Here is a 10,546-nt window from a genome sequence, read left to right on the forward strand (position 1 = left end):
TGAGCTTCGATCTTCCGGCTCTCGTTTAGTAGTTGTTGGAAACTACACTGCATTAGGCCTACAAATTGGGTATGGGGTGTAGAGAGATGGTGTGTTCCACTCCAAGGTGTTCTCCAGGTTGCCTTTCCTGAGCTTCGATCTTCCGGCTCTCGTTTAGTAGTTCTTGGAAACTACACTGCATTAGGCCTACAAATTGGGTATGGGGTGTAGAGAGATGGTGTGTTCCACTCCAAGGTGTTCTCCAGGTTGCCTTTCCTGAGCTGCGATCTTCCGGCTCTCGTTTAGTAGTTGTTGGAAACTAAGCTGCATTAGGCCTACAAATTGGGTATGGGGTGTAGAGAGATGGTGTGTTCCACTCCAAGGTGTTCCCCAGGTTTCCTCGCCAATGCTTCGATCTTCATGCTCTCGTTTAGTAGTTGTTGGAAACTACGCTGCATTAGGCCTACAAATTGGGTATGGGGTGTAGAGAGATGGTGTGTTCCACTCCAAGGTGTTCTCCAGGTTGCCTTTCCTGAGCTTCGATCTTCCGGCTCTCGTTTAGTAGTTGTTGGAAACTACGCTGCATTAGGCCTACAAATTGGGTATGGGGTGTAGAGATATGGTGTGTTCCACTCCAAGGTGTTCTCCAGGTTGCCTTTCCTGAGCTTCGATCTTCCGGCTCTCGTTTAGTAGTTGTTGGAAACTACGCTGCATTAGGCCTACAAATTGGGTATGGGGTGTAGAGAGATGGTGTGTTCCACTCCAAGGTGTTCTCCAGGTTGCCTTTCCTGAGCTTCGATCTTCCGGCTCTCGTTTAGTAGTTGTTGGAAACTACGCTGCATTAGGCCTACAAATTGGGTATGGGGTGTAGAGATATGGTGTGTTCCACTCCAAGGTGTTCTCCAGGTTGCCTTTCCTGAGCTTCGATCTTCCGGCTCTTGTTTAATAGTTGTTGGAAACTACACTGCATTAGGCCTACAAATTGAGTATGGGGTGTAGAGAGATGGTGTGTTCCACTCCAAGATGTTCTCCAGGTTGCCTTTCCTGATCTTCGATCTTCCGGCTCTCGTTCAGTAGTTCTTGGAAACTACACTGCATTAGGCCTACAAATTGGGTATGGGGTGTAGAGAGATGGTGTGTTCCACTCCAAGGTGATCTCCAGGTTGCCTTTCCTGAACTTCTATCTTCAGGCTCTCATTAAATTGTGGTTAAACGGAACAACTGCATTTGGCGTACTAGTTGGTTTGGGGCCTACTATCGGTGTCTGCCACTCCTTGCTGTTCTCCTCCACTGAACAAAGCTGTGCCGCCTGTTTACTACGGTTGCCAATTTTGAACTGCATTTCGACTACTTACTGATTTGGGCCTACTCTCTGTGTCAGCCTCTCATTCCAGTTGTCCTCCACTGCAATGCCCCCTGGTTATTCCTGTGTTACCAATTTTGAACTGCATTTAGCCAACTTTATTCTTTGGGCCTATATCTGTGTTTCCTCCTCATCCTGCCCATTGCCCAGCCAGTGATAGATGAGTCTGCTGGTACATTGACCCATAACGCAACATTCCCCATGCACGCTACACAACAACATTGTGACCCTGCTGAAAGTCAGGTTGCTCTTCCCGCATACCATACCACCTTACACGGGGACAAAGAGGAAGGTGCAGATGAAAGTGCAGGTTCCTTCATCAGGTGGGGGGAGGAATACTAGTTGGCGACGTCACTGGCACAGGGCCTCTCATAGTACGCAAAAGTGTTGCTGCCGGTGGGACGCGCCCCCGCCGTGCAAACACACCGCTGTACTTTGAGGGGCCCTGTGCCAGTGCCAATGCCAACGAGTGGGCCCCCCCTGCTTGCTCAGGTTCACAGCACTTGCAAAGTTGAAATACTTACCTCTCCCTGCTCCACTGCCGTGACGTGGTCCAGATTTCCTGGGCCCACTAATTACTTGAACCAGCCCTACCCACCACAACTTTAGCCAAATGACCCCCAATTTCAAATGCCTTACAATTATTATAAGGTAAATTACGCTTGACAAGCTTCATTAAGAAGAATGGATGGTTTTGACATTAAAATGGGCACTCTAGGTGTTTTCCTGGCCCCCACTCACTGCCGACTATGCTGCCCCATTGACTTGCATTGGGTTTCGTGTTTCGGTCGATCCCGACTTTACGTCATAATCGGCCGATTTCACTCGACCCGACTTTTGAGATAGTCGGGTTTCGCGAAACCCGGCTCGACTCTAAAAAGGTCAAGGTCGCTCAACTCTAATTACCAGGTTCGATGGCCTACCTGGGTCCGAGTCATCATTCTTTCCCCGTGATCGTCTCGTGGGCCTACTTGATGCGCTCCTCGCCTGCGGTTTTTTGACAAAAACGCGGTTGAGTTGCCCCTGTTGAAGAGTCGCCACTTCAACTGAAAGATCCGAATCTTCTTTGGGTAGAAGATTGATGACAAGTTAAGGATTCGTTCCATCGGTACACTCGGTTGTTTGCGTAGTCTTCGTTATCCCGGTGAAATTTTTGCCTTTTCTGTTCCTGCAAGGCCTTCTCGTGTTCAGCCAAAGCCTTATCCGTCTTATTTGTAAGAATTGTCAATTCACTCGATGAGAGGGTAGTACTAAGCACTGGTCACTCCTCTCGAAGTCATATCCTAATATCGAATCTTTTAATGTACCTGCACTGATTTGCACTCGGAGACCCACCAACATCAGGGACTCAGTTGTTTGGACTGACGTGGGAAGCACAAGCACGGGTACGACACAAAGATTTTTTGGTAATAGGCGTCTGGGCACTTTTCCATGTTTGAGTTGTGCTGCATGCTCTAATGTGACAAAGGCAGAGAACATCACTCACCCTAGGACGGGCAAAAGTTACCCCATTAGGGGTTATTTTACTTGTAACTCAAATTTTGTGATTTATGTGATCAAGTGGCCATGTGGTCTTCTTTACGTGGGGGAGACCACTCAGCATGTTCGTGACCGAATAGCGAGCCATAAGTCTACGATTCGATGCGGCAAAAACTGGCTCCCACTACCCGATCACTTTTCTAAGTGTAAACATTCGGTTGCACAGTTGGGCTTTCAGGTTGTGGAACAAGTGCCACGTCCAAGGAGAGGGACCACATTAAGCTTTTAAAACAGAGAGAAACATACTGGATATACACGCTGGATACCCTGGAACCTAGGGGTCTTAACAGGGAAATAGATTGGCATGTATGAATTCTTTCTGTCTGTCTTAGGGGTCACTAACCATCTCCTCTTTTTCATTTTCAGACACGCTGACTTTGATCCTCCATTGGTGAGTCCGTGTTCTATAAGAATCAGGATTTTGGTCTATGTGAACTACTAGCGTTAGTTCTTCCATTTTTTGTTCATTTATTTATTTATTTATTTTTTATATTTTTTTTATTATTTTCATATTATTTTCTTATTATTTTCTTTTTTTTTTTTTCCTTTTCTTTTTATTTCTATTATTTTATTCGTTTTGGTTCCATTTCATTTTTTCATGTCAGTTTTTTGGTTTCATATAACACTGTTCCAGATATATTAGGTTCATTATTTATATTTATTTTTATTTTTATTCTTAATTTTTATTTTTCATTTTTTCTTTATTTATTTGTTATTTTCTATTCTTTATTTATCCTTTTCTGTATTTTCCATGTATAGTGAAGTGTCAAGTTAGGTTCTCTATCCGTGAACCAGATATTCCCAATTTCTCCTCAGAAAGTTACACTAAGTATATATTCGCCTATATTCAGATTGGCCAACATTAACCATGTCCTAGCCACACCTAGTAGGGAGGCTTTTCTTTAGGCACTCATCAGACTTCCTATTCAAACATGTTTTGTTCCTAGGGACAGATACTCTGTTAGGGCTACTGAGGCACCGCCAGACATCCCCGCGCATGCGCATTAGCTGAATGGCTCGCACAGCTGAACGCAGCACTTCCACTACAGCGGCTACGTCACTGTGGCTCACTGCGCGTGTGCTTCTCCTGCTGGCTGGCGGGCACACATGACGGGCGTCCATAGCAACGAGGATGCAAGCGCGCTATGCATTATGGGTGGCTCCACGTCACTTCTGGGGGCGGGACCGTCCTAGCGGCAGCGTTCATTCATATGGGGATATAAAGGGCTCACATACCGATGCAGGCAAGTAGTGTAGCATCGGGTGGTTTCGTCAAACTCAATCTGACAGGTGCCCCATCCCTATCAAAGTGTATCAAAGTGTGTAACCCCTCCCAGCCCCTGTCAGCCAGCTGTCCCTCCTTGTCTGACTTCCCCTTTTGATATAGTTTGATATTGTTAATTTGATCCTGTGATTATTAACCCAGTATTTCTTTTTATATTAGATTTTCTTAATTTGATCCTGTGATTATTAACCCAGTATTTCTTTTTATATTAGATTTTCATATGTCGCTGTTGTGAGATTGCATATTGCATTCTGTAATCAGGGCCGTGTGTTTTGTGCAATGCTTAATAGTGTGTGATAGTATAATTCTCAATATTATGAAAAATGACAGTCATTGTATGAGCTTTAAAAGCCTTTATTAAAGCATGTATCAGACACCATACACTATATGTGAATTACAGCACGATATACAATAACATTCAGCAGGGCTGCGTGTAATAAAAAACAATCCTTAATAATTAAAATGCTATCCCAATGCGTGTTACAGGGGCTGCGCAGGGCGCTGACATTACACATTTAGAATGATGCAGTGTCAGCATAATTTTCCAGCGTGTCCAGGGGCTGTGTTAGTTGTGATAGCCAACTACGTGCCCTGTGTGGTTAACAGATAAAATAGCCACAAGCACATGTGCACAAAGATAAAAAATACATTCTAGCTTAGTTAGCTAACAGCATGATAGCTTAGTTAGCTAACAGCATGATGCTGACAAGTGCATCTTTGCTGAATCTGATAACGACGGTCTGAACAACGGTTTAAGCTTGAAAATTTTGATGACATAAAATCTGATACGATTCTATCATTATTCTGCAAGTCAGAAGTGAAGCACTGTAAAACAACTATACAAATCCTGGATTTGTGCATTCTGGTAACAATAAGAGTCACACTTCTTGTTCAGGAATGCCACAAAATCGCGTGGGAAGATAATATTGTCCGCACGAAAGCCGTAACTATCAAAAAATATGCCCGTTTTATCATCGCAGAGTACGATTAATACCCAGTGGCGTCCGGCTTGATGCGACGGGTCTGTATTCACGATATATGCCGCGGGTCTCTGAGTCACTCTTTCTTCCGGAAGCAAATCACACGGAAACACACAGGCGAATATGCGTTCTGTATAATTATCGGCCCTCAATACCGCTGTAAGCTGCAGACTGTCCATCGTTACTTAATTAAAATCGTACAAGATCTCTCGCTTATTATTAATTTCCAGTATGGTGTTGTTGACTGCAAAAACAATCATATTTATCGTGTGGGGTGTCGCTAGCACAAAGAAGACTTCAGCACGCAGGTTACCTGTTTTAATGAGCGAGAAATGGCCTCCAGGCTCTTGATTAGGCGATAAATCAAAAGCAAATAGCGTGAATCCAGCCATAAATTCTTCACGATCTATCGCCATGGCACAATCAGTCTTTTGCTTGCCAGATATATGGGCAAGCGCCATATACTCTCTGATGGCTAAAGCATCATTAACATTAGGATTATAAGGTCTCGTGGGTATCTGCTGGCCATCCAGATATAATGCCGCGTGGTTGACGTGGTAGTGGTAAAAGTCCAGTGGGTTTTTTGTGTAAGAACCGCTGAAGCCCTCATTATCTACAAACCCCAATATAACAGTTTTTGGTATCTGTCCTAGGAACAGGTTCTCGTGGTTCGTGATCCGTGTCCCTGCGGCGATGCTGTACACTTTCATGCATGTTCGGTCAATAGCGTACTTGGCTGTTGCGGATAGGAGGGCCTGACTGTGGCCGATTCGGACAGCCGGAGATACCTGCACTCTTTTCACATAGAGAGCCGCCTGCGAGATTTGCACCTTCAGCGGCTCGGCTTCTGCGGACATCAGGCAGAAAGCATCCTTATTTTTTGATAACTTAACCTTAAGGTCACGCCATTCAATATTAACTTTGGTTGGTTAAATATATCCACAAAAATGGGCCCCAAGAGGTCGACCGGCTTTGAGCGAGAAGTTGCACTGGCTCTTTTGATAAACCCTGCGTTTGCGCCATCCAAGCCCCGGTCATTATGATGGCCCGCAGTGTCTTTATAGAACAAACCAGCTGTAAATTGTGATGACAGCGTCTGCGAGCTGTAATTTAAAAGGGTCTCTATGTATGCTCTATAACTGTAGAGATTGTCCGATTGTGAGATAAGCCGGTCTCCCAGAGTAATATCGACCTGGTTAAAAAGAGTGGCTAGAGGGTAGTTTATGAGCGCCACACGCGCACCATCGGCGATAGCCGTATTATCTTGCTTCACGATGCGACAGCTTATGTACAGCAGCGTGTTGTTCAGATCATAAAAATAATCGCCGCTCCCAGATATGTAAAATTCCAACGGTCCATTGTCTGACAGAGCCGCAACCGGCTGTAATTCTACAAATAGAGATTTCTCTATACTTGCTTGTGTCGGGGGTACATCAAAAATATCCAGTTCAGATTTTGCGCACTCTACAGAAGCATCATGCAGGAAAGCCATGATAACTGATTAGAAGATGTCGTCCACAGAGCATCTTACTCGTTTCTGACGGGTGTCTCTTGGTTGTAGTTTTATTCATAAGCATCGGCAGTAAAGGCGGGCAAGCGTGCCTCTTTCTTTTTTGTGCTTTTTTAGCGACATAAATTATCCCAGATCCGTCTTGCTGAGGTGGTGTATTTATCCGTTTCATAAGGGCCGTTGAGGCTTTCGTGACGGCGTCCGCCGCGATGTTCCGGACCGCTGTCTTAACATGCGGTTTTACTAATTCTAGGCCTTTTCTGAAAAGCGGCACGGCGTGGCGAAATAATCCTTTAAATATCCCGGCCAGGCCAGAGCCATACATGTACTCGCTCCCGCGGAACCCCTCTAGCCCGTGCCCCGACTGGGCAGTATAGTAGCGGGCATAAACAGCGGGATCTCCATACACCCTTTGAGCCACCATTTTATCATGTCAATACTGTCGCGGTCTAAAATGTAATCGCACTATACACTTTCCGTATCTGAATTTAACCGGCGTACCCTGGTCCGACATGACTGTAACGTTTATGGAGTCAAAGTGTTGTTTGCACAGTGGTATGTAATCGGGCCGCGAGTAGCGCATCATGACAATATCATTATCATCGCCGCTAACTTCTACGGTTCATAACAGTTGAACGTAACTGTCCACTACAAGCTGATGCTGAATTATATCAGTGTATACAAAAAGCGAATAAAAACCAGCCTTTGAATCGGGGTAAAAGCGGCGATTCCACGGCATTAAAGGAACGGGGGAGTCATCGACGGTCTGTAGGCTGAAAATAAATTTTAGCTTAGTACCCAGAGCAAACTGTATAGGGGCTTGGTTGGGCAGGATCACCTCTCGGCGTAGCTCATCATACCGTATTCTGTAGGCAGGCATGGATAAATTCAGCGCTTCTATTCGGGCATTGACCGCGCCAACCAGCTTATGAATGTTTGAGTAAAATCCTGATTTTATGTGATAATGTTCTAACGGCTCGTCGTGTCTTGCCACATAATAATAATAATAATAATTTTATTTATATAGCGCCAACATATTCCGCAGCGCTTTACAAATTATAGAGAGGACTTGTACAGACAATAGACATTACAGCATAACAGAAATACAGTTCAAAACAGATACCAGGAGGAGTGAGGGCCCTGCTCGCAAGCTTACAAACTATGGGGAAGTTCCCTTCAAAAGCCTCAAACGTGTTCCACGTATGGGGGTACTGTATTTCCGTTAACGCCACTTCATAAGTGGCTGAAAGATGAACGGCCCTCGCTAACTTGGTATTGTAGCTCGATATAGTGTTTTCGGGGTAGATTTTGATTGAGGAATTGCTGGGTAATGTGACAAAAAACGAACCAGCTTCCATGGTTATATATCTGTCAATGCTGAAGCCGGGATCCAACTGTTGAATTTTTTGGGGTAGCCCAGCCATTTGACAAAGCAGTGACTCACACCCCTGACACGTTTTTTCCTCAAAATCTTTTCTACTCTGTAGACACGATTCTCATCCATAGGTACTTTTTGCAGCTCTTCCTTATAAAATGACCCCTCTACAGCCTCGCCAGCTAAATCACTGATTTTATAAAGAGGTTTATGAAATTTATTGGAGACGGCGGTAATTAAAAAAATCTCTTCGCTGTACGATTTTTTATAGCTCTTACAGAAGGGCCCTTTATAGCGTGAAATTCTGATATGATCCCCAACCTTTAAAGTCGGTTTAATAGGCTTATTAGTAATAGTAGAACTGTAAATATTGCGCCAGATTTACAGCGTGTTTTTCTCTGTCACAGCAGCGGGGCTACAGCGGATCGTTGAGTGGTACGTATGGTTGTAGCTATGCACCAAATCCAGTATAATATCAATATACCTAAAGGTATTATGCTGCGTAAGATAGCGCCACATACGGGTTTTTAATGTGCGATTAAAGCGCTCTACCATAGCGGCCTTTACATCATTGTTGGTAAAAAAAGTGGTGAATATTATGCATATTACATAGTTGCTTGAGTGGTGAATTTATAAATTCTTTGCCGCGATCCGTCTGCAATTTCTTCGGTATGCGCTTATCATTTTGAAATATTAATTCGAACGATCTGGCTACACTCGCACCGGTCTTGTTTGATAAGGCCAAGCACCATGCCTATCTCGATAGAGTATCAACCACCATCAGGATGTATTTGACATTATCATTTTCCCTTGAATAGTCAATTAAACTTACGAGATCCGCCTGCCACTGCGCACCAATGTCCGAGACGTAAACTTTATTTGTCAAAAAGCGTTTTCTAGCAGGCTTGTGTAGCGTGTAGGCGCCTTGTTTATTCAACCAGGCAGTCACATCAGATTTCTTTATTCCGCGCTCTCTTGTCTCTCTAAATAATTTGTAAATTCCACAGAATGACCCGGGTGCTTTAGGGGTAAAATATTGTTTCGCTAATATGTGGTCATAGGAATTAGATGCCATGATAAAATGATTGTGTGTCGAAAAGCAATAACCGCCTGCTTCTTTCAGAAATTCAATTGTATAAAATTACCGGTTTTAATCCGACTATATCATGCCTGAGTTAATACAAGTAATAATTGTCTGTATGGGTGTGTTCTGGGTGTTAACAGAAGGCGTGTGGCGGGGCGTAACTGGGTGTGTTTCTGGGTGTTAACAGTTGACTTGTTTTCTGGCAGTCAGAATAAATACAGCTGCTTGTAGCAATGCACGACACCACAAATCCAGCAGAAGTCAGACCAGACTAACCGAAGAGCTATTCTAAATGTAAGTATATGCAGAGTGGTGCATTATTCTATTTTGTCTTATTATTCGCAAATGCTTAATTATATCTAACTATACATCTCTAAAACCATAATTAAAGCTGTTATTTGTTTTAATAATTTAACCGTATATTTATTATGACATAATCTGTGTAATACAATAGTTAATAGCTGTTATAGTTTTACGGTGTAAACGTATCTATGGTGTAAAATTAATATAGAAAGGCTTAACCGTATTACCTATGTTTTGCTTAGTATAATCATATTTATGCAACAGTCGCAAATGTATTTGTTACAGTATATAAAATGTGTTTGTCTGCAGTGTAAAATTAATATAGATAGCACAAAAATTTACACAGATAATTTATTTTAGATGGAATCCCAAAATTTTTCGGCTTTTTCCGACCTAGTTGATGACTCGGTATTAGGTATGTTTCAAGCTTTATATAAATACAACTGTTAGTGTACCACTCTAAGTAAGGGCTGTTTTGTATATTATTTTTATATTGTTTTATTCTTTCTTGTTTAAGATGAACTTATCAGGGACATCTCCGATGATTTTTTAAACTGACTCAGCGTGCCTGCTCTGGAGTGTGATACACCTGGAGCTGAGTATACTAAGACTAATGAAGCTGACGCAGCAGTATGGGATTTGTCGCAAGACATCATAGGTGCGTTGTGTGTGTGTGTGTGTGTGTGTGTGTGTGTGTATATATATATATATATATATATATATATATCTTTTAACTATTTAGAAGTGTAAATATATATTAATTCTTTACAGATATCGACCTGATTCCAGAACCAATTACCTCGGAACACAATCAGATATCCGTTGAAGACCTGTTGTACCAGACCCCCACACCAAGAAACAGCCCTGTTTCTAGAACCCCTAAAAAACCGCGAGGGCCTGCGAGCAAGAAAGGAAAAGGTATCAATCGTATGAAAACGTTTTTTGCACAACCGCTCTGAGAAAAAAAACCTCGCCGCTACTAAGTCCTATATCTTTATTTATAGCTTGTAAAGTGAAGCCTAGGAGAAATGTATACACAAAAGAGAATATACCGCAGCTAATGAAGGACCTCACAGAAGCTCCAGAATCTGCCACGGCAATCATTCGCCACATATTGCTAGCCCGTAA

General features: G+C 43.1%; 1 long non-coding RNA gene across 1 annotated transcript; it reads left to right on the forward strand.

The window, feature by feature from the left end:
• Positions 1 to 9,369: 9,369 nt before the first annotated feature.
• On the forward strand, positions 9,370 to 10,266 carry LOC138672129 (uncharacterized). The gene is made up of 4 exons (XR_011319595.1): positions 9,370 to 9,409; positions 9,779 to 9,833; positions 9,936 to 10,076; positions 10,190 to 10,266. It is a non-coding gene; the product is annotated as an uncharacterized lncRNA (long non-coding RNA).
• Positions 10,267 to 10,546: the final 280 nt, after the last annotated feature.

The sequence above is a fragment of the Ranitomeya imitator genome, chromosome 3, assembly GCF_032444005.1.
Source record: "Ranitomeya imitator isolate aRanImi1 chromosome 3, aRanImi1.pri, whole genome shotgun sequence".
In the NCBI taxonomy this organism is placed as follows: domain Eukaryota; kingdom Metazoa; phylum Chordata; class Amphibia; order Anura; family Dendrobatidae; genus Ranitomeya; species Ranitomeya imitator.